Source organism: Meleagris gallopavo, chromosome 1, assembly GCF_000146605.3.
Source record: "Meleagris gallopavo isolate NT-WF06-2002-E0010 breed Aviagen turkey brand Nicholas breeding stock chromosome 1, Turkey_5.1, whole genome shotgun sequence".
In the NCBI taxonomy this organism is placed as follows: Eukaryota; Metazoa; Chordata; class Aves; order Galliformes; family Phasianidae; genus Meleagris; species Meleagris gallopavo.
The window spans coordinates 140,200,862-140,225,296 of NC_015011.2; positions in this window are offsets into that span (position 1 = coordinate 140,200,862).

The following is a 24,435-nucleotide window of genomic DNA, read 5'->3' on the forward strand; positions in this document are numbered from 1 at the left end:
AAAAAAGATTCTTTATGTGTAACTAGGAAAAAGAAAATATTTTTCTGGTTAGCAAATTCAATTCTGCACTACTGCCTTCAATAGAATTTTTGCCATCAAATTCAACGGCAAAAGAATTACACTCTGTATTAGCTTTTGGCAATTACACTGACATTATCAGTGATTTACTGAGTGGTATTTCAAATATGATACCATATGTCAGCTGATACTAAGCAAGTTTGAGCGGCAAAGTTGTGATCATAACCACTTGGTTAATAAATATCATAGCTATTGAACCTCTAGAGCATTTGAACTCTGACAGTTAGGGCAACATCATGAAAAAGCCTTGAGAAACCCTGGGAGACTCAGCTCAGAGTTCAAATGACTTCCTCTTAGTCTTCCACTTCTCAAGCTGATTAAGATTCAGTACATAACTCTGATTTGAAATTGAGCAGTTCAGCTCAGGGGGAGGTTAGAAATTTTCTGTTGTTGATAGGTAGAAGTGGGAAACAGCACTGCTAACATTTTGTGATGATTTTCAACCTTTTTAGATGTGCAGATCCCTATGTATTTAGGCAACTGAAATATGTTTACCTTTCTGAGTTTTTCACACAATTTGACATAATTTTTAGAACCATCTCACAGATCCAAAGGTGCTTTGTAGGACACAGATCTCAAATACCTAATATCTAAAGACCATTTTTAAAAATAAATGGAAAGATTATCCTGTACTGGTTACTATAATGCTATCTGACCTTGATTCAAATCTTCAGAATCTGCTGAGAATTGTGTAGGTTGCTCCAAAAGTAATGCCTTCTATTTGTTTCCATGGAAGCTACAGTAGGTACAAAGAGAACAATAACACTATTTGATAGAGCAAATTCTCAGCTACAAAACACTATTTTTCAACATACTCACCACCATTGGCTATGCATTTCTGTCAGTAATGAACCGGAGCCTGCATGTCACAATCATAAAAATCCGCACCAGGGAAGGTGGCCCAGTGTCTCTGTCACCACTCCTGAAACGCACCACTCACTGCTTCACTGTGCTCACATTCACTGCTTGGTTTCCATAAACATTCAGTGAGTGTTAATGAGTATCAATGAGTACCATTTTTTCCTAATGGAGGAATTTATTTCCAGCTCTTTGTTTCATATGCATTTCCATGTCAGATGATGTTTTGTCAGTGTCCCTCTTCCTCCATCTGTCACACAGCAACAAAATGTAGTGGAATATTGGTGGGGAGGTTCAACCTCACTGCCATAACACCGACATGGTATGTTGTCTTGAGCCAACATGATGAAATAAGAGGCAATACTTTTGGAGAAGTCCCCATACTTTTTCCCTCCTGTTTTCATACTGGTTAAATGGCATTGATACCAGTTATGTTAGTTCTCATTTAAGAATAGAGTTGGACTATTTTTACTTTTAAGTACATACTGTTGCTTTTTTTCTCTTGCTTCCTTGTAATAGTAAAACATCTCACCTTATTCTTATGGACTGAACTTACAGACAGGTTTCATACAAGTATTATAAGAGCTTCAACATTTTAAGAGGTCTGGAGACTTGGGATTCTCTCTATCTGTATCTTTATTTCCTATAGATTTCAAATCTATGTTAATTCATAACAGTTCTCCTGCATTTAGACACTTTTTCCAGTACCAAGGGACATAATATCTCCTTATAATTATCAGAAAAGCAAGTCAAAGAACTCCAATATTCCTGTCACTTTCAAACTTAATATTTCTTAAAATTCCCCAAATATCAGAGGCATGTTGAAAGAAAAAAAAAAAGTAACTTGAAAACAATACCAAGAGAGGATTTAGCCAGTGTCATATTACTGGTAGTACAAATAATACCAGCTATTAACTTTCATTTTTAAGCAGTTTTTCAGTGTTAAAGATCTTTCAAGAGATAGAATTTCAAATACATTTTGATCAAAAGGGCTATTTAGATAACAACAGAAAAAAAAACCTACTTTATCAACAGAGTAGTTTAAATCATTATATTGTCTGCTTTGAATGATGTTCACGGAGAAGCATGTCATTAAGGAAAGGGCAAGGTAAATAATGAGTAGCTGACTATCATCTGCAGAGAAATAAAAAGGCTGGATCCTACAAACCAGGGAGCCTGATGCTGCATCATTCAGCTAATGGGTTGAGAGAGTCAAAACTAACATTAAAGCTCTCTACTGTGAGATCGGAAATGCAGGAAAAAGGGAAACTAGAACATTCAGGGTGAAATCAGCTGCTGTGTATACAGGCCAGAATATGCTATTTGGCTGCAGGGGAACTAGTGCGGCTCATCAGTTTGTACATCAGACCATTAGCCTCATGCTGGTTAACTGTATTTTTTCAGCTGGGAAGTATTTAAGACCACATGTTAAAGCTATTTTTTTCTCCTTCTTACTAGATTTACAAGGAGGAACAGGAAGAAATTCAAAGTAAATTAAGAGGAATGGCAAGGTATTGACTTGCTAAACAAACTTATTGAAGTCTTTCAGATCATATGAGGCTTGAAATCAGAGGGGCAGAATAGGGGAAATTACAGACAACATACTGAAAATGAAAGAGTAACTCAGAACATTAAAAGTTTGCATGGAGCTTAAAGCCAGCAGTAAAACCTGTTAAGAGGAACAGGTGCCGCTCTCTGATTTAGCCTTGGGCAATACCTTGAGTAGAGTCTAAAGATGCACTGATGTGGTGTGATCAGAAGAGGGGTTTGGTGCCCAGTGGGGAATCTGAGGGTGAGGATGAGTAATACATCTGTGCTAGCCTCTGCCAGCTGCTGCTGAAGGAGGGAAGACTTCCTCCCACGGTCCTCTTCTCACTCTTGCACAGGCTCTGGCATTCGTCTGCACTGGTGGTGAGCTGAATCAAAGAGCTAAACTGGCAGAATATCAACTCCCCCTTCCCCTGAAGTGTGGATTGTACAGAACTGGAGCATCATACTGGAGGAATTTTGAAAGCTGCATGTGGGCAGTAAAGGCATTTTTAAAGTATGCTTCCCCCTACCACTCCAAGCGTATAAATGCCTGAGCTTTCTGAGGAGACAGCTCACCTTCCCACATTCTCCCTCCCAGACCCACGTGTTGCTGTGCTGTGGCACTGGAATGCGTGGATGTTGTGCTGAGCAGTGCATGCAGACGACTTTGTTGTTCAGTTCTGCATTCCTGTCTGCTGGCAAAACCTCAACTCTCAAGCCTCATCCCCAGACATTTAACCACACTATAATCTGGGCAGTGGCAATCAGAGCCCCTGCCTGCAAGTACACTTTCCTTTGTGCTCCCCTTTTCTTTACTCATTTATGATTGCTAGAAAACAAATCCCTTGTCTCTCAAAAACATAATGCTTAACTGGTGTAGTCAGAGTCTGCTTGGAGAGAATCCAGCATCTACTGCAAACAATTCATTTTCACAATATTTAATGCAAGTAAGTTTAAATAATACTAATATTTAGCTTTCAAAACTTACTTTAGCCTTTGACCAATGTTCCATTTTATGTCTAGCCTCTCTTAAATTGTTTTTGACCTGTTACGTACCAATCCTTCTTTCAGAAGAGATAAACTTCAAAAAATAACTCTTTACCTTCCCAGGACTCATTTATAATTTTAAAGCAGATTAAAATTCCACTGATGAATGGGGAACTGCAGATGCATCTGGGCCAATACTGAAATACCAAGTCTCACTTTGGTATCTTCCAAGTATTTTCTACTTCAGTTCAGTGTTCTGATATTTTATCTGCTCAATGACCTCTGCAATGTGATTCTATAAATAAAGAATGAAATAACAAATAGTATTGTGTAACTTAGTGCAAGAGGAAAACTTATGTTTTTAGAACAGAATTCTGAGTGTGGTATGAAAAAAAAGTTCCAAAACACAAATCCAAAAATTCTACCTTATGGGCAAATAGTCTGATAGGGAATATTTATAGAGGACACTGATGATCTGTAGAAAGCATGTTAGAGATATCCTATTTTACTCCTAGGAATGTCATTGTCACTTTGTACTAAAGGCTCTAGTTTCTAATGAAATTTGCACTGCTGTTAATTTGGAACAAACACTATTGTTTGGGGTACAGAGACTTCATTACCCCACAGATGTCTTCAAAGGTTTTACATCTTCGTTATCTACTCACAGACTCTGTCTGCCACAAGGTATCTTGCTTAACAAAAAGTTAATTTGTATGTGTTTGATAAGTTTAACGACTCTTGTCTACAAAATTATCATTAGCAAATGAACAAATTACTACAGTGTAAGTAAGAATGTGACCACACAATGTATTCGATACTTTATTTTGTACATATCTTTCTGGATGTTTTCTTATACCTTTTCCCTCAGTGAAATTTTACGATAAAAAGAAAACTACATGTGTAGTCACTGCAGAACAGATGATGCAGTGTAACTGCAATGCTAGTTCAGCCTCTGGCAACACATGTACTCCACTGTGTCCACTTGCATAATTACAGCCATATGCTCATTTCTTCTATTTGTTCTGCAAAAGAAACATGGCATCTCATCTTCTAAAACACAGGATACTTTTTTCCTAGTTCAGGTCATCTTGACTGCACTACAATTATCAGAGCTGACTGAGACAGTACATGAGATTAGGAAATGGCAAAAAAGTAATGGAGAAGAGCATAAGGTCTTCAAGACAGCCAGCTGCAGACAAAGAAGGATTGTGGATCTCAATCTTAAACTCATGTAAATGTTCCAGGAGATATTTAGATTCATCCAAGACAGAATTCATTTTATTAAAAAGGGTCTTTTTGGAGAGCTAATATACCACACTTAAAGCTCCTCCTATTTTTCCCATATATGCTCATACTCAGTCAGGCAAATCCTTGCCTGTAGCCACACAACCATACTCTAGGTCAGAGTGCTGAAAGTACCTATTAATCTGGGCCATCTTTGCTTGAATCCCTGAAATTTCTTCCCTAACCTTTTTCTATAGCCCCAGCCTGTGTTCCAAGATCCTATAAAACTCTTGCTTGAGACGGAATCAGAAATGAAAGACACTCTTGTAAAACAATAACTTCCATTAGCAAGCCAGCAGAGTCCACCAAAGTCCTGCTGCCTGTAACCTGGCCAATGCCAGCTAAGGTCAGGAGTCCGGGGATGGAATATTACATTTATCCTCTGAACTATCCAACTCCTAGCAACTGTATGTGTATAAAACATCTGAGACTATGTGCATCAGATAGAGGGAGAATATTGTGAACCTTATTCTCATTTGACACATGCAGGCAAACATCTGTTGACTACAATAGAACTGAATCAATTTACTTCAGCATAGTTTTGCTTTGTTCTTTTCTTTTATACGTTATGGGAGTTAAGGACCTGGGTTCATCAGGATCATCACTGTGGAACAATCATTTCCTCGCCATCCACTTAAATAACTTTGTAACATTTTTCTTTCCCTATCCAGATATTTTTGCTCTGTTACTGATTGAAAAACTTAAAATGTCATCTAGCTCTTCAACTAAATTAGAACATTTTGATTGAAATTTCTAGTTGGTGTTTTGTTGTTTTGCTTTTTCTTTTTCCAGAAAAGTATATACTCCTATCCTAACATAGTGAAAAACACGCATGTTTTACGAGTAGCTATTCAAAGAATAGGTATGTAGGAAATGTCAAAAAAGAGAAGTCATTCAAAGGCCTATTTTGGAGAAAATCCTGTCTTTGAATTACAAGATCTGTTGCCAAGAACACTGCAGTATTCCTTTCCCCTTTCTTTAACTGATAGAAATGCCTAAGGTTAATTGGTTTTTAAAAGGTAAGAAGGTACTTGAAACTAGATCTACTGCCAGCAGAGATAGGTCCTTCAGGTAGCTGGAGAGGTTTTGCTAATGAGATCCTAGTTCAATCATTTACATTTCTTTGGCGGTTATTTTCTTATGCAAATTGACAGACTTTTCACCACACAGAAACAGTCAACAAGTGACTGTTAAATGAATTGCCTCTCTCTTAATGAAAACAACCAGCTTCTCTTCTTTCTTATGAGTTTATAGAAGGTTATTTGTTTGGATTATTATAATCCACACTACTTTGATGTTCACACCACACTAGGGTTTAGAAAACAACAATTTCAGAGAATCACTACGACCTTTTAGTCAAAGAATGCAAAACTAATACATAGTGTACAACACTAGGAAGAATTGTTAAGGGCATCCAATGGTGGTTTTTGTTGTTGTTCTTTTTGTTTTGTTTTTTTAACAACAAAATATGCCACCATGATTTTCTTTATAGATATTCAAAGGAAGAAAGTAGGAAGCGTTATTACAAAGTGTTACAAAATTAACTTTTTGCACATTCTCTATCATTCAATTAACATGTTAACAGGGTATACCCCTCACAGCAGTTAAGTCGAAGGGAGAGGGTAATACTATTTTAAGCTCCGTATTTCTTCTTTTAAATAGGAAGTGAGCCTTCAACCTGGGGACGTGGTGATGGAAGGAATAAGCCTAAGAAGTTAGATTGGTGGGAAGCTTTCATCATCTCTCCTGAATTAAACACAGGAAAGAAAATAATACCCTCAATTCTCTTCTACTTTTGAAAAGAATGACAAAGACAGTTAAGGACTATGAGGTAACTACGGTGTGGTGAAAGCAAATGGTTAACTGCATGCAAATGTAGTGTTAAGTCTTAATTTGCTTCTTTATTTCTCTTCTAATGCTATCTGAAACTTTCTGTCCCCATTAGGCACCAGGAATATGATCCTATTTTGTTTGATGTTACAAACGATCAAGTTGAACTTTCCTTGGCCTCTAGCTATTTTAAATTCTGTAATGAAGAGTTAATCTGCACAAAGACTGAAATTATACTTTCTTCTCAGTAAAGGTGTAAATTCTCGCAGATATTCTGAAAACCCTGTGAGATCCTGCCTCATCATGGTCTACTAGGTGCTGGGGATAATTTAAAGGTTCTTTCTTTAAAGCAAAGGTCCTCAGAATTCTGAAAATATTTATGGGCTAAAGCTTGAACAGAGAAATTGATGCTTGAAAAGGGTAATTTCTTTCCCTCAATCATAAAGCACTGAGACGCATATAAAAATAATTTGACATATTTGCTTTAATTATCAATAGCCATTACTCGTGGTAGATGTAACAACATCAAGTGGGTCCAATTCCTGTTGTAATATGCACTGCATATTAAAAGTTAGCCTCCAGTCAAAAAATTGTTTCAAGCACACTATACTGTAAGATCTCATGCATTTTCATTGGACACTGTTTGTACTTTCACAGCTCAAACATGTTTTTTAAATGCCTCTTCCACTTTGTCATCTCTTAACTTTTATTACAAAGTGCTAAATATGCTTCTAACACTGCTAAGCACACATTCCCATCAGCTGAAAAAACAAATGAGTAACTAGTCACAGTGCTCTACTGACAGGATGGATATTGCACAATATGTCAAAATTGACTGCACTTTCAGCTATTCACATTATTCATAATTTACATGCTTAATTGAGATAGAAAACTATATATTATAATCATTCTCTCCAAGAAAGAGTCATTCAATTTTTTTTGAATACTGAAAGAAAATGAAGGAAGACATCCGGAAGTAAAGCTCTACTTTCAATAATACATAAAAATCTGAAAAGCAGAATCTAAAAAATATTCTTTAAGAATAATTATAGATTATTTACTTCCAATTCTAATTATTATCTTTCCATGAGAATAACTACAAATATTTCATGAATATTTCTGTTCTAGTTTTCTGTACTAAGCAGGTGCTTTTCCATAGTTAGGGGGGAGTCATTTTTCGGTTTTCTTTGTTGAGAGTGTAGCACAAATTTGGGGCAAACAGACCTTCTGCAATATGTCTGTGCTGGGAAAAGCCATGGTTTGACATTACTGACATGAGTGTGAACTAGCCTTGTAAAAGTTGTTATTAAGTCCCATCCCAGAAGCATAATATTAACCTTAAATAACAATGAGCAAAAACTCTTATTGTTACTGGAATTTTAAACAAAGAAACTGAAATTAGTTAGAAGCATTTTAAAAGAGAAATGCAGTGAAATACTGCACTGCAATAATGGATGAATATTGAAGAATTAATGGATAAAGCCTGATCTCTACATTCACAATGGAGTTCAAAGTCTCTGTATTCTGTCCAAAATACATGCATTAAATATAATAATGAATAATAATGAAAAGATTCATTCAATGGGATACATATATGTCTTTATCTGAAACTCTTGAACTCATTAAACTCTAATCAAAATACCAGTAAGACTGAATTCATTTATTTACTTCTCCTGGTTAAACCAAAATACTTATGGCAACTACATTTCTACAGGAATTTAGACATATCTTTTTCTAAGTATAACTCATCACCCAGTTACGAATAGAATAAATGTCAGGTGTAAATCAGAAGTTTAAATCAAGATAAATTAAAAGTTTAAATAGAGGTGTAGCTCAAATTTGGAGCAAAATTTTGGTACAAAACTTAAGCTTTTGTACCTAATCAGATTTTCATCTGGGTATAGAAAACTCTCACTTAAAACACAAAGACTGATTCGAAAACTGTTCAAAACGCAACTTCTCAGGTTACTTCCAGTTAATGCAAGTTTTTTTTCAAAGTAATCCTTAGGATAAATTTCACATAAGTATGCTAACAGAAACTCATTACCCAGGAAGAATTTCAACTTTGGTTAATTTTTGGATTATACATTTGAAGTGCAATAGTTCTCCACAGATGCACATTATAGATGTACTATATTCAAGAACTAGTATTTAGGAAACAGCTGCTAAAATGCATGAGGCAAATCAGAGTTTTTCTGCTCTGCCATCAGGGCTACTTAGATGACTATCTATAGCATGAGTATTATTGGTCTGCTGCACATGGATAACTATAGGAATAAATGGGACTATTTATCAAAGATCTGACTGAATTTATTCCATCTGTAGGTATTAGCTTGTTTAGAAAAACTACCTGAGTATCTGCCCTCTCTCTGCTAGGGAGCTTGTTATGGTTTGATTCAGACCAGTATCTCCAGTTTTCTTTGCTTTCTATAAGCCCTCGGCTGCTGTTGTCAGAGCTCACTTTTGCTAAAGTCCCTGGGTCCATCTTCAGGTTGAAGAAGGAAGAGGCAGATAAGTTTCTTGTAACTGGATACATGAATGCTCAGTGTGCTTTAAGTCTTCTGAAGATTATCTTTCCCAGTCTAGATGTGGGTCATGGACCTCTAACTGTCAGGAGCTGGCACAAGCTTAAAACTTGGGAATTCAAACACAGCCAGAGAACGTGGGTTTCTGCATGTTGGTGCAAGGAATGTGAGTTTCCAAGAAATAATGTTGATGGGAGGAAAATACCAGGCATGTTGACTGCTGACAGAAGCCACATTTGTGCCAAAACTAAGAAAATATGTCAAGAGCAGGCAATCTTCTGAAGCTGTTACCCCTGCAAGACTGCCAGCTGAAAGAGAACGTGTGATATCTAGGACAGTGTAAAGCACAATGTCTTTATGGAACACAGCTTTTAGAAAATGAGGCATCTTCAGTTTAAGCTATCTTTATGCTGTACATCAATAATGCATGTTTTTTTTCATCAGTTCTCCACTCGGATTTGTATACTGCATCTTTCCTCCTCTCCACATTTTAATAGCTTCTTGCTGTATGTGTTGATACATGTGGCAGACAGTAACAAAGATAAACAAAAGAATGCTCTATTTTGTTCCCCCAGGAAAAAAAAAAAAAAAAATTAATTTTATAATAGTAGGACTTTCTCACATGATTCATCATGTTAACAAAATAGTTAAGGCAGATTTTCAGATGTTGGCTGGATCAAGACATGGAAGAGTGTAATGTGTTGGAAAAAAAACAAACAAAATTGCATTATAAGATTTTGTCTCCATACATCCACTTTTTTTTCCTTCCATCTTATCAGCTTCCCATATCTTGCTAAAATTTCAGTCTTTTAATCTATTATTATTGCTAAATAAAAATTGATACTCTCATGCATGAACCAACTTTGAGAAAAATCACAAGGATTCTGAAAAGATGAGTGTTAAAATAAATTAATAAATAAATAAAGAAGAAGGGAATGAGCAATTCTGCAGTTCTCCAGACTAGCATATGCAAACGAAGCATATGGTTGAGCCTGCTTATTCCATGAGCAACATACTCATTTAGGATGACTCATAAACACTCAGTACAATCTTTAAAAAAAAAAGAAAAGAAAAGAAAAAAAGATATTGTAAGACAAGTTCAAATGTAAAATGTCTACACTGAAAAAAAAATCAGATTAAAAGCTCAAGGTTCTTTGTAATTTGTCTTAAATATGCACTATATACAAATATGTTGGCTTTTCTATCTACTTTTCCCCTTCTTTTGTAAGGAGAAGAAAGAGTAACCACCCTGTGATGTATGAGCTCATCTCTAGTCTGTAGAAACCAAATTACTTTTTTAGATAAATGCTAAATTTTAATATAAATTGATGCATGAATTCCTACACAGGTTCACAACGTGAAAAGAGTTCTGTGTTTGTAAAATCAGCATAGCTACGTTTGAAAAAAAAAGAATCAAAATTTTATGCAAAGATCTTTAATCCATCCAACAAATCAAAGCAATATGAAAGTCTTTGGTGGAACAGTAGAGTTTCCAAAATCTTCCCTCCTACACAAAAACTGAAGCTCTTAGCCAAGTCTGTAATTTCTGGACCATTCATTCTCATAGAGAATCAACAAGGTGTTGGATATTAACTCCTGGATATTAGCCAGTAGGTCAGGATGTATACAGACATCATGTCAGGCCATGGACAGACTCTATACCCAAAACATGACATCAGGTTGTTTTCCCAGGCTTTACAGTATAGGCTTATGATTATGTTTAAATCATTAAAAAGCTGCCCAAAACACAGAATAGAGAACAGTTCTTTTTTCATTATGACAGAAGGAACCAGCTGCATACCCCCTCATGTCTGAGTGATATCTGGACTTTGGTCCAATCCATCAAATGGGTTCTTCCTGTAAATGGACAGACTCTGGGGAAAATCTCTAAAGTCTCTCAATCTTAATCTGCTCATCTTCCTGGGATTAGGGTAAAATCTCCTCACAGCCTTTGGCCAGCACAGAGGCACTCAGCTGGTTAAATTTGTGTTTGCTATTCAAGCAGTCATTCTCTGTTTCCTCCAAGAGGAAATGTCCCCTGGGTTACATCTGGCCTACCAACTGTAATTGGGCTATCTACTGGTTTGCATAATCTAATTAGCCACTCTTTTCACCTTTTCTGATAAGGAGAGCAAAGACCTTTGCTTAACCTTTCACTTTCACAATTTAACCCATTATTAAAATACAACTACACATGAGTCTTCTACCCTTCCCAGTCTTTTTCTCTCTCTTCAAATCTTAGTTTTATTCCATAGTTATTGTTGTCTATCCTTGTCCTAAAAGCTAAAAGAATGCAGTCATTTATTTGTCTTGCTACCAGCAACTGCCCAAAGATGAAGGAGGGAAAGAAGTGCAGAATAAACTTGTAAAAGACAAACATATACTACCTTGCCAGAGCTGAGGTTTGAAGCATCTCAGTGGGTGAAGGTCACCACACAATATCCTTGAATTGAGTACATTTGAACTGAATAGAATAGAATTGAGATGAAATATAAGGAGTTCAAAATGTTTAGAGAAATATATTTGAGTATGACTGCACAAATTATGATATTCTCAAAACTACATATATTAGAAAACATTTCCAAGAATGTAAAATGTTTATCACAAGACAGCGATGGTCCTTCTGATGCTACCTTATAATGACAGAATTAGAGGTCTGAAGACAGAGAGTAAGTAGAATCTCTTTCAAAGAACGAGATTCAAAACTGCTATTCTGTGCCAACTGCAAAGAAACCTTAGACCCTGTTTTCACCAAAAGACTGTAATAAAAGGAATAGGAGTGCAACATAGATGGACTGAAACTGTACTCTTGTGAATAAAACTGTGCATTCTCATATCTGCAATGAATACAGAACATGTAAAGTTAGGGTATATTTGATAGGATGTGGCAAATCACCCTTTCATAAAGCAAAGTTGTAGTGCAGATCTCACAACAGAGTGACTTGAAAGAGACAGAACAATGTTACTCATTATGATGTGTCCTGAAAGAGGTTAATGTAAACAAGATGCTTTTTTTTTTTTGGTAACAACACTTTATGAAATCAAAGAGACGGGGCTGTGTCAAGTATGAATATTATGGCTAATATTAAATGTGACTGTGAAAGCTTCCAACAGTAGCAAAAATTTTTAAGATTAGAAATGGTTTTCAAAACAGAGAGGTCACTGAAATTTCCTAAGCTACTGGCAAACAAAGCAAGGCTATAAGGCTAAATTCTCCATTCATTTGCAGCAAATATACGGCAATATTTTCTGTGAAATTGAGAATTGGCCATCTAAATGTGATGACTTTTTCTTATTTCATGTCTGCCCGGCCCTAGGCATGTAAGGAAAATATAATTCGTTTTTCTAATTCCAAGTTAGTTGGCTGGCAAAATTAGAAAACAAAAACAAAAAGGGTCTTAAAAAATATATATATTCTCCTAACCAACTCTGGAGGCTGGAGAAAGGTAGTTGAATAAGAGAAGAAAATTTATTCAATTTCTCTTGAGGTTTACATACTTTTATTTTAATCTATATGATCTTCCATAAGGTGATGAATGCTATCTTACTTTTTCAAATATATGGAAAGATTACTTTAAATATAGCTATATGCTTATGCCTTTGATATCAGAAATTTCCCCTTTTTCTTTTTTTGTCTTTTTTTTTCCTCTCTATGCCATTGTTTCTATCATTTACTATAATGAAATGAAAAAAAGAAAACACTCTATCTCGCATATCTCAGAGACAATGTTTCACTTTTGCACTCAGGATTAAATGAAACCTTTTAGTATTCTATAACAAAGGCATTGATATGTCTCCTGCAATAATTTAAATTTGTGTGAATTAATTTTACTTCTGTAATGGTACTTAAAAATACGTATGGAGGGTTGGCAGCTGGTCGAATTGGCCAATAACCAAACTCCTGTAATTTGTAATAGCAGAATAAAGTGATGCTATTTGCAATACCCCTCAAGGTCAGTGAAGCTCCACAGGATTCACAGAAAGTATCCTTTATACATTACTCTTAACATTTACCAAATAGGGCTGTTCCATTGTTCCCACGTCATGCTAAGAAAAAAGGGCAGAAGAGAGTCCATAATGAAGTTTACATAAAAAGCCTCCTGCATTACACAAGTCACTTGCAATTAGTGGTCTTTAATTTCTTAAAAACATGCTTATCCCTGGTTCTTTCCTGTGTATGTGACTAAGACAGGAAAACAATTCTCCTGTGCATGGGTCTATGCATTGTTTTTTCTTCATCAGCTACACAAGCAAATGTCTCAAATTCATCTTGAGTGAGTCCAGGAGCAGTGAGAAGAATGGACCATAGGATTGTCCTCTCATCCGACCACACAAAGAGGAGAGCAACATACATATTGTCCTGGACTCAGAAGAGTTCAAGATGGCTGATACACTGAGAAATACAACACTGATTCATCTCCTTACAAAGTAAAGAGGCAGTACTGTGTGTCCTAAAGAGCTTTTTTTGAGTGGCACAATCTGCCATTTTGGACTGTTGATATTTTTGCAGGAAATACTGAAAAATAAACTCTATGAGTTACAGACATATCCAAAATCACACCTAAAGGTAAGAGAATCCCATGTCTATATCCTCTGAGTCACAAGTCTACAACAAATAATGAAGACCCCTGCTGCTGCAAAGCAATTGCCTATCTACTGTACCCTCTGCCATCTGACTATTTCCTAAATAATCCAAAATAAAAATAAAAGCCACTCTACCATTCTCTTTTTTCCCTTCTTCTCCTTACTGAGGATGCTAAAAGAAATGGCTTCATTAGCAGAAATATTTCTTGCTGAATTGTTGTATCTAAGTATTTATATATATACATCCATAAATATATGTTATATATATATATATGTATATATTTATATATCTATAAATATAGTCACATATGATATAAGGATATATAACTATAGAGATTATATAGAGATGTAGCTAAAGATGTAGATGTAGATGTATATAGGCATTTGTGGATACATGTGTGCATGTGTCTAGAGATTGTGAATTTAAAGAATAAAGAACACTATGAATGTACATGAATCAGTTACAGAAAATTGAGTCAGCTCTAATTTTGGAGCAGGCATACATAGTACAAAGCAGCACTGTCTAAGTATACTGTAGCAAAACTAGTACCTTCTGCCAGCAGTAAAACTGTTCAGGGATGCTAGCCTGGGTTTGAGAAACAGGGCAGTGACTTTATTGTATGATTTTCCTAGGCCGATCTGACTGAGTCACAGGAACTTGTAACATAGTTTTAGTTCTCATGAGCCATCTGCAATTTTCCAACCCTGATCCAATCGTGCATGGCCTTTCATCATTGTGGAATTGGACTTTGCAGACATGTTTATAGGAGTTAGAAGTTAATTCAGCAGCCTAGATCTCATACAAGTTCTGGATTTTTAGTGATTAAATCAACATTGATGGTGCTGAAGCATCTCACTGCTGATTCCAGTGCAGGGAAGTTAGAGTGCTGCAAGGAGTGATTCTTGTGTGGAGCCAATTTGAATGCTAAATAGGAACTATGCCACATCTCTCTGGTTTAGTTAGTGCCTGATCTAAAATAGTTTGCAAAATCTTATCTTTTTTTTTTTCTCTCTCTCTTTTGTCCTTATCTTAAAACAGGAATTTCATGACAGTGTTGGCTGAACAGAGTCTTAGGCATAACTGGAAATTATAGGCATCACAGAAATACAAATAAATTAAAAAAAAAAAAAAAAGAATGAGGTTTCAAGTCAGAGTAAAAGAATATAAATCATAATGGAAAATTGTGGACAAAATACCTGAAAAACCTGCTACTTTTGAAGGGACAAGTATATGACTATTTTAAAAAAATCTTCCTAAATTAAAGATAGAAAAATTTTTTTTTCATTACAAATGGAGGAATAGGTGAGTTTGAATTGTAGTTTCAGACTCTGATAGGTTAGGTCTGTACCACTTTTTCTACTTGCTGTATTAAATATAAATGTATGTTGTCTCATGTCTTGCCTCTGGTAAGGTTACAGTCAACTTGTTTGCTCAGTCCAAACATGAATAGGATACTGGCGTTCCTATTACTGCCAAGTGAACTCAAATTTTTCTGACTCATCTACACTGATATCAATCTGAGGACTGCTATTTTTTTTAATACTTATATGAAAATCAGTTAGCTACACTTATGTGAGCTAGGTCCTGTTTGCTTTATATTTCTGAGTGAATTTATGTAATTATAGCAGGGGCAAAAATGTCACCTTCCATCGTATTCGCTTAGTAAACCAGAGTTGCTTCTGATCCTGAAATAGAGTTGCTCTGACTGCGCTTAGTGTGCATTTTCTAATGCGTGACTGAATGCTTGCTTTGTTAATCTTTTCTCTGTTAGCAGCTTGTTTTCTTGTTTAACCCCCTCTCAATGAGACATGTGTCAAGTCCTATCCTGGAGGAAGGAATAAAGTCAACCAGATAGTTATTGCAGTTACAGTTAAGTCACATTTAGGCATTCAGCACCTTGTTGACTCAGTTGCAGTAGTATAGATTTTCCCACACTGTTTACTTGACACTTGTGAGTCCAGCCTGTACCAACTTCTATTGTATTAAGCAAACACTACTCCTGCACTGAAATTCCACTCATTGTTAACACTAAAGCAACAGGATTTTCTCCAGTTCGCAGACAGCAGAACCTATTGTTATAAGAAAACTCTCTCAAGATGGAATCTGAAAAGAATCATATGACCCAGAAAAGGATTAGCCTTCAGGAAGTCTTTGGGCTTTACCATTTTGTGAAGGCATCCCCAGAGAGAAGAGAAAATAATAACGTAAAACATATTTCTGGACTGAAGCCCATTCCAAAATAGATTATAGGCACTTTCAATTGTATAAAAAAAGAACATGTAATGGTTACTAAATGAGACTATGACATAGGCTAGGGAGCTCGTGGTGATTTAATACACGTGAGGTCAATAAACTTTAATAAAAGAACATTTTTACTAAAGGGAGGAAACAAAATCATCTTTGTGCAAGTAGCAGTCTTTAAAATTCAAGGCAATTACATCACATACTGTTATACACGCAACCCCTACTGCTTGAATAGTTGTCAACGATTCCTTGTTAGAAGAGACTTCAGCTGTTTTAAGTTAATTTCCATTTTTCTTCAGCACATAAAATAGATGTGCTGTCATTCAATTTTTTGGAGTTATGCTTTTCAATTTTAGAGTCTGCTCGAAGCATTTAGATATAGGCAGACAGTCTGCTAATAAGACAAAGCTGAATTTTTCTCTTTTTGCCATAAGGAGACATGACTGCTTGTTTGTCACAGATAGAAATAAATACTGTAGACTAAACTATTAACTAATTTATTTTAAATATAAATTATATATATATAAATAAACAAAGCTTTATCAGCAATTGTGGAGAAATAAGGACGTGGCTATCTTTATATACAACAAAATACAAGCACCTCTTTCTTGGGCAGAGAGAAGAATTTACATACATCTACAATACAGAGTATCTCTTGTATTTCCAGCATAATTAAGTTTCCATAAACCAACACTTTTTGGAAGCAGCTGGTACAAAAGCATTGAATGCTGTATGAAGTTTGACGGTAGAAAGTGTGGCATATGCATTCATATGCTAGATTTACAGAATGGAACACACTACTTTAAGGTGAGGCCCAGAGGCCTGCACCCAGCATCCCCAGTAACCCACTAGAGAATGCAAATGTGCACTGGGAAGAGGAAGCACCAAATGTGCATAGTAAAAATCTTCTAATCTGGAGCTTCAGCATGGCTTGTCATTCTCCCCAGTATTTGCAGCAAGTTCTTTGCCTGGCTTTGCCCCACCCTCCCATATCACTTGGCCCACCCTGAGCAAGTGGCACAGTGGCAAGGTTTCAGCTGCTCTTCTCCTGAGCTCTGGAAGAAAGGACCACAAGGGACTCCTCAGCATCAGCAGATTGGATGTTACTGTTGCATGAGGCTATCAAAAATGTTCAAACAAATTAAGCCAAGTTAATAGGAGTATGTGAGGCAAGGATTGCAGCCCTCTCCCCACTGCTGGTGCAGACTGCCATCTACATGGCATTTCCTAAGGAATTTTGTCATACCAAAAGCCATTCAGTTCGGAGTTGCAAACTAAGCAATAGGCAAACAACAAAGTCTTATTATGGCTCTCCTTCACAGTTCTGCTAAGTTAACACAAACAAAGATAAAATTAACTTCAGGGCGGAGACAAAGGTTAAATTGCACTCTCTTCAGACCCATTCCTACTTTTCATGTCAAACTCCACTATTGTGCATAAGCAGTAAGATCTTACAACAAGAAAACTCTGATTTCCCCCCCTGAGAATCTATTAATACAAGGCCACATATAAAGTTTTTGCATTTGTAAAAGTGCTTCCACTTGCCCCATGAGTGATGCTCTAGCATGCCCACAGCTTCTGGCTATCCCTTCAGGTGTGTCACGTGGTAACTTCTAGCCTCACCTGGCCCAGATGTACAGGCTGCCTTTCTATTCCACCAGGTAAGGAAGAGGAGACAGAACAGCTTTGGTTGGCACTTAATCTTCTAGATATAAACTATTCTTCTGTTTTTATTCTATGAAAACTTATCTGAAGCCTAAAGCCTCTCTTAGAGCAATTGTGTTCATTTTTAACCCTATAAATAATTTTATATTACTCACCAAAAGGTAGGAATCCAATTTTCTTATATCACTATTTTGAAGGTGCTAAAAATGGTTCATATTATAAATCTTCTTGAAGGATACATGCCTGGGGTGTGGTGAGGATATACGTGAGCCAGCAGGGTGAAAGGAAATGTAGCTAAAACAAGCACATATGTGGACAGATGGGCATGAGAGGAAGAAATAGTATCAATCTGCAAGATAGTAATAAAAGTCCAAAGAAGAACAAAGTGTAAATAAAAACTGATATTCAAAATGTAAAGAATGAGATAATTTACTCAGTAAGCTAACAGGGATTAAAGGTTTCTGTTGCATTCAGAAAGGATCTTGATCTTCATTTCAACAGTATCTCAAGTTTCTTAATATAAGGAAAAATATTTCCAGGCTACAGTGCTCAGTTGTGAATGGCTAGTTCTTCACCAACTAAGGATAAGCCGAATATTTCTGAAATTAGTGAGATGCTTTAACTTCTCTAGTCCTTAGTTTGGGATCCTAAAGTGGCTGCGCCATTGAACTCAATTGTAAAACTCACGTGATTTATTTTAGTATCCCAGTGTGAAACACAGGAATGGCAGAGGGTCTAGATCTAATCAAGATTTGCTGCTCTCTGTAGAAGCAAACTTTCCTCAGCCTGTGAAAGGAAGCTTGCATGCCAAATTTGATGCTCCTAAAGGACTGGTCAATTTTAGCCAAAGAATTTGAGAATATCTATGATTCTTCAATAAGAATACAGAATCTAAGTGTGTGTAATGAGAGTAAACGTTATCGACAAAGATTCTAATTTTTCACTCCTTTCAATATACTGCCTAATAATGAAAGAAACATCCACAAAAACATTGGAAATTATGAAAAAATCATGAGTCTCTGAATTGTTACATGAAGGTATATTAAATTAAGATTACATTCATAATTATTCTTACTGTAATGTTTGGTTCTGCTGGCTGAAGGAAATGAAGGTCTTTTCAAAATCAGCATTTTCAATATAGTTCAAAATAGAGTAGACTCATCTATGACAAATGGAAATAAATTTGAGAAACTCTTGGGATCAGCAAAAGAACACAATGACTGCATCCATTTCTACCTGATCTTATTGTTCAGGTTTTATGGCATGGCTATGTAAGACAATAATCTAAAATTAACAGCCTAAATGACTGGTATGATTCAATGAAGTCACCAATACCTTCACCCCACCCACCCAAACAAATCTAAGAAATTTGAACATTGAAGTATATTGCTAGATTCATGCCTGCCCAACCTTCTGTTTAAATCACATAGGAAGTGGATCTTATAGCCGAGGTAGTATTTATCAAGCTCACATATGTTATTAGTGCTTTGCTCAGTCTCAGCTTAATAAGTACTCACCTTAGGATTGCTGGCATTTTACCCTCAAATTATCTCATCTAATAGTGGATATAAAGAGGAACAGCTCTTTTGCATGACTCTACTTACCATGTTGCTACACTTCCTCTCATTTAACTAATATTTCATTGAATAAAACAATAAAACTGAACTAAATTTGGCTGATTTTTTTCCCTTCAGGCAGGGAAAAGAATACAGGAGCTGAGCTAAATAAAATTATTACAAACATAATAAATGCAATAACACACATGGCAAATATGGTGAATATACTCTGCACCTAGATTTGTAAATTTGTTTTTTGAACTTGAACAGACTGGAAGGAGGCTGGAAAGAGATAGACTAGCTGTTTTTCCATTCTCACATTTTATTTTTCTCATTTTTTCTTATTTTGATTTTTCTGCATGGTTTCATTTCCTTTTCTGTTCTTTCAGACTCTGCTTGTGAAACCTGAGTTCTTCACTTTCCCAACCACCCCTGTCCTTCAGTGCAATCATCAGCACTGTACTATCTCTGTAGCATATGGTCAGAGACAGATACATATGGTGATAAGCATCACTCCCAAGGAAACAGTGATGAATTAAAGGGAATAAAGAATAATTCATTGCTAAGCTTCCATCTAAGCCAAACTGCTTCAAAACCCAGTAGAAAATGACATAATAATCTAATCTGTTGGGTGTATTATGAAAATAAGGCTGAATTGCAGACAAGCAGTAGACTGCACCTAAGATATGTAATATCACTCCCTTTGAGCAGATAAGTGGATAGGCTTTGCCTCTTGGACAAAGAAAAAGAAAGAAAGATCAAAGTCACATGAGATAAATCCTAAACATGAAGGATTGCTACATCAGGTAAAAGAACAACAATCCTAAAAAATATTTCCCTATACAAGTACAAACAACAGATTGAAATCCATAAGTACATCACTTCACCTTAGGTTGTCCCCAGAACAGAATAAATATGCTTTAGGATTTTTATTTATTTATTTATTTATTTTGGGGACGGGGAGAGGAGGGGAAGGGTGAAGGAGTGGGGGGAAGGGAATAAGGAGGGGAGGAGGACGGGAGGAGAACAGCATTTAATTCCAAACTCTATACTATTTTTAAAATGTTTTGTTTGACATCAACAGTATGTTATTGCTACATTGTCCAACATATTTGACACCCTCATGACTGAATTCCTCTTCCATCTCGACTTAGCTCTGGACTATGCACAGGGAAATGTAAGAGCCAACAAGAACACACACCAAAAAATTTTCTCCCTAGAATGGCCAAGGAACAGCACGTTAGATGAGTATATAAATACACATTATAGACATATTATGCTTTATAAAAATTTAGCTGTAGCAACAAAAAGTCATAGCCACAGTAATGATGCTGATATAAAATTGATGTGCAACATCCTGCAATTGAAGCATTTCTTATCTCAGAAAAGGCTGAAAAATCAAAGCTTGGGATTTTTCTTATCAGATAACATTTAATACTTCATAGTAATACTTATAATTGTACACTTTTTCTTATGCATAGAATGGGTTAATATATGATTTATACAAATTTCCTAGTTCTTTCCCTGGACCCATCTGATTACAGATACCCAGACTGTACATCAGTGAATGCCTCTGAAAATCTCATATGTATGACTGATTTCACTGCAATATGTGATAACAGTATGATGCTCCAATGTGCATATGATTTTACACTTCTATACCAATTTACAGACATAAAAAATGTCGCTGAATATTTTTCACATACTAGAGTAATCCCCTCTGCACGAGTAATCTGTACTATCCAAAATAGAGGGTATTTTTCTCATCTATTGTGAGATATTTTTTTTAAATGCAATGAGATTTAAGTGTCTCAAAATAACTGTTCTGAGATTGTCACAGACAAAAAGTCTTTCTGTAAAACTAAAATAATTCAAATTTGCTGTTCTCTCATTGACCACGGCGTTTCACTTCTGCTACCATTTGGATGTCAGATTTCAGAGTCTTGTGTCTTTAGTGTCCATCTCTAGATTGAATAAGACAAACTTCATGTTTATTTAGGTTCTGCTATTTATAGTTTTCTCATAAAAATATGAAGCAACCACAAATGTAAAGATCAGAAGTGCATGTTACAGATAAATGTCCTCTGTCATAATACAGTGCATCCAGCAGGACAACTCCTTAATAATGTCTATTAAAATACTAAATGAGGAGATCTAATAAAAATATGCTCTTGAGTGTAAATATCTACACTTCCTTCTGAAGTACACTATTTTTCATCTGATTCTGAATAAAGTTAATTATTATATATTATGTAGAGAATCTATGATACAAATTATATATCAGAGAGGATATAACAACATATTTATTATAGGAAGTAATGATATAAAGACAACAGTACCTTCCTTTCTGAAGTCCCTTTTCTGGGGGAAAGGGAAGGAGAAAGGTCGGAGGCAAGATGAAAGGCAGATATTTATGTTAGTTTTTCACATTAGCTAATAAGAAAACTTTCAAAATGCTGAAAAAAACTGTACCATGCTAGGAATACAAATGAAAAAAAAAAGCAAGTACTGGGAGCGTATGACTCATTTATAGAAAAATTCTGTACTGCTTAGAGGAACATCGACTGGAAACTATATTTTAAAATACCATTACAAGAAATATCTTGTGGAAGAAGAATCCTCATTGGGAAGCTCCATTGATAAAAGCAATTTTTTCCGTATTTTAATAAGATTAACAAGAAAAGTGATTGGCACCCCTATATGACTTTTTACTATGTAACTACTCTAGCTGTTTTTCACACTTTTTCAAAAAAACTTCAGAGGCCTCCACAAGGTAGGCATTTAACATACAATTTCATTCAATATTTGTTAAAGTTGTTTCTTCTTAAACATGTAAATTCAGAGGGAATTGAGTACTGTCAGTGCCTTAGAGGAGATAGTCAGAAGCATTATCACAGAACCATAGAATCTCTTGAGTTGGAAGGGACCATTAAAGGTCACCTAGTCCAGTTTCTCTCAATTAGCAGGAACACCTTCAGCTAGATCAGTTGCCCAGGCCCTGATTCAGCCTGGTCTTTAATGTCTCCAGGGATGGGGCACCCAACACATCTCTGGGCAACCTTTCCAGTGCTTCACCACGCTTACTGTGAAAAAACCTTTTCCCTTATGTCCAGTTGAAATCTCCCCTCTTTTAATTTGAAACCATTTCCCCCTTTCTGTCACAACAGATCGTGCTAAAGAGTTTGTATCATTCTTTCTTATAGCCCCCCTTTAGATATTGAAAGGCTGCTCTCAGATCATCTCAGAGCCTTCTCTTCTCCAGGCTCCAGCCCCAGCTCTCTCAGCCTGTTCTCTTAGGGGAGGTGTACCATCCCATGGATAATTTTTTGTGGCCCTCCTCTGGACACACTGCAACAGGTCTGTGTTTCTCCTGTAATGAGGACTCCACATACAGATGCAGTCCAGGTGAGATCTCACCAGCACACTGCAAAGAGGCAGGATCACCTCCCTCCACCCGCTGGCCATGTTTCTTTTGATGCAGCCCATGCATTATATGCATCAGGTTGAGCACAAATCAACATTTATCTGATTGTGTGCTAGATGCACAGAAAAATCAATTAAATAACTGAGTAGTAAAATTATCATAGTTAATTTTACAGTAGTGCATAGTCATTTTACCAAGAGTGATCAATAACAGGAGAAAGGGACTGTAGAAAACAGTCCTATCACAAAGTAGCTTCAATCAATACTTGTACTTGTTTAGGTAAGCAAACCAGTTTTGGTAGATTACAATATATGTTTAATGATGTGCTTTCTGAATAAGAAAATAAGAGAAGCCAGATTGAATCAAATAAATGGCTTAATTTAACGTAGGTACTCCACTAATATCTACTAGTAGATAGTACTCTATTTAGGATAATACAGTACTTACCTTGATATTCCATCTCAATTTCTAGTTATCTTAGGGTTAGGAACTTCCAGAGGCAGATTTTCTGTGTGTTTGGGTTTAATAGCACTTTTTTTCCATAATGTTATTTTTATGATTTTTTACATATTCTCTTCTGAAAGGTGTACTGATATTGGCATCAGCACCATTCTGGAAAACCTTACTAACAAGATGAATATCATGACCCTTGAAGAAAAGTAAAGTCTAGTAATACTGCCTTAGCATGGAGATCCAAGCTGCATTGCAATGAAATTCCTTCGAGGCATAAATTCATAAATTTGCATGGTTATTTAATTCCTTTGTAGCTAACATGAAAGCGACAGAAGGGCTGGTTGCCAAACAAAAAAAAAAAATTCTTTCAGGGGGGAGAGCATTTTCACACATTTTGTTAGGAGAGCGTCACACCTGAAAGGATTACATGCAGCATCCAAATCCATTTACCCATCCATTCTCTCAGCATCCCTATAATGATTCTTTCACTTTGCCATTTGCAGTACAACCCATTATCATGTCACACCTTGATGTCTACCATACCATGACCTCCATGGGGTAGGCATTTCTCCACTCAGTCCAGGCAAACAGAGATCAGCTTCTCAGCTGGACAACACACCCACCACCCTGAACTGTGACATAGTTTTATCCTTTTCACTATGCCAGACTGACACTGTTTCAGTGCACTATCAAAAGCGCATCCAATTTTACCGCTCCATACTTATCTACTTTTGTCTTATTCTTCTCCATCACTCTGTCAGTGATAACAACTTCATCTCATCACTGTTTTCTGAATGTGACCTTCATTGTTCTTTAGAAAAGTGACCTCTCCAGAGCGCAGATAGAAATATCCTTCATGGCTAAACTTCCCCATATTTGAACTAATTGAAGGCTCAAAAGTCTTCTGATGTCCTCGAACACAATTAGTTGAGAGAATGCACTAAGCTGGAGATTGAACCGAGACAGTATTTCTGGTAGAAAATATGTATTTATACCACTTTAACCAAGCTTTTATGTCTGAATTGTCTTTCCAATTATGTACATCATCTACTTTCAAAATTTTTGTAAGCTATATGCATATAATAGGAATGAACAAATAACATTATTTAGAACTTGAAATGATAAGAACAAGGGTTATTGCAATCTTGTATTTTAAGCTTAGAAAGAATTTTCCTGGGATACACTTCTGAAGACTATTAATATGCTCAAACTAAAAGCTATTGGTGGTTTAAGAAATTGACAAAATATTTTTAGCTGAAAATACAGTTTTGGAAAAAAAAAGAAAAAAAAAAGAAAATTACAGTTCATCACACTCCCAGATACTCCCAGTTTTTTAATGAAAAAGAAGACTCCAATCAAAATTAATTTATTCTGAAATTATCAAAAGAAATAAGTCACTATTAAATTTGTAGGAGA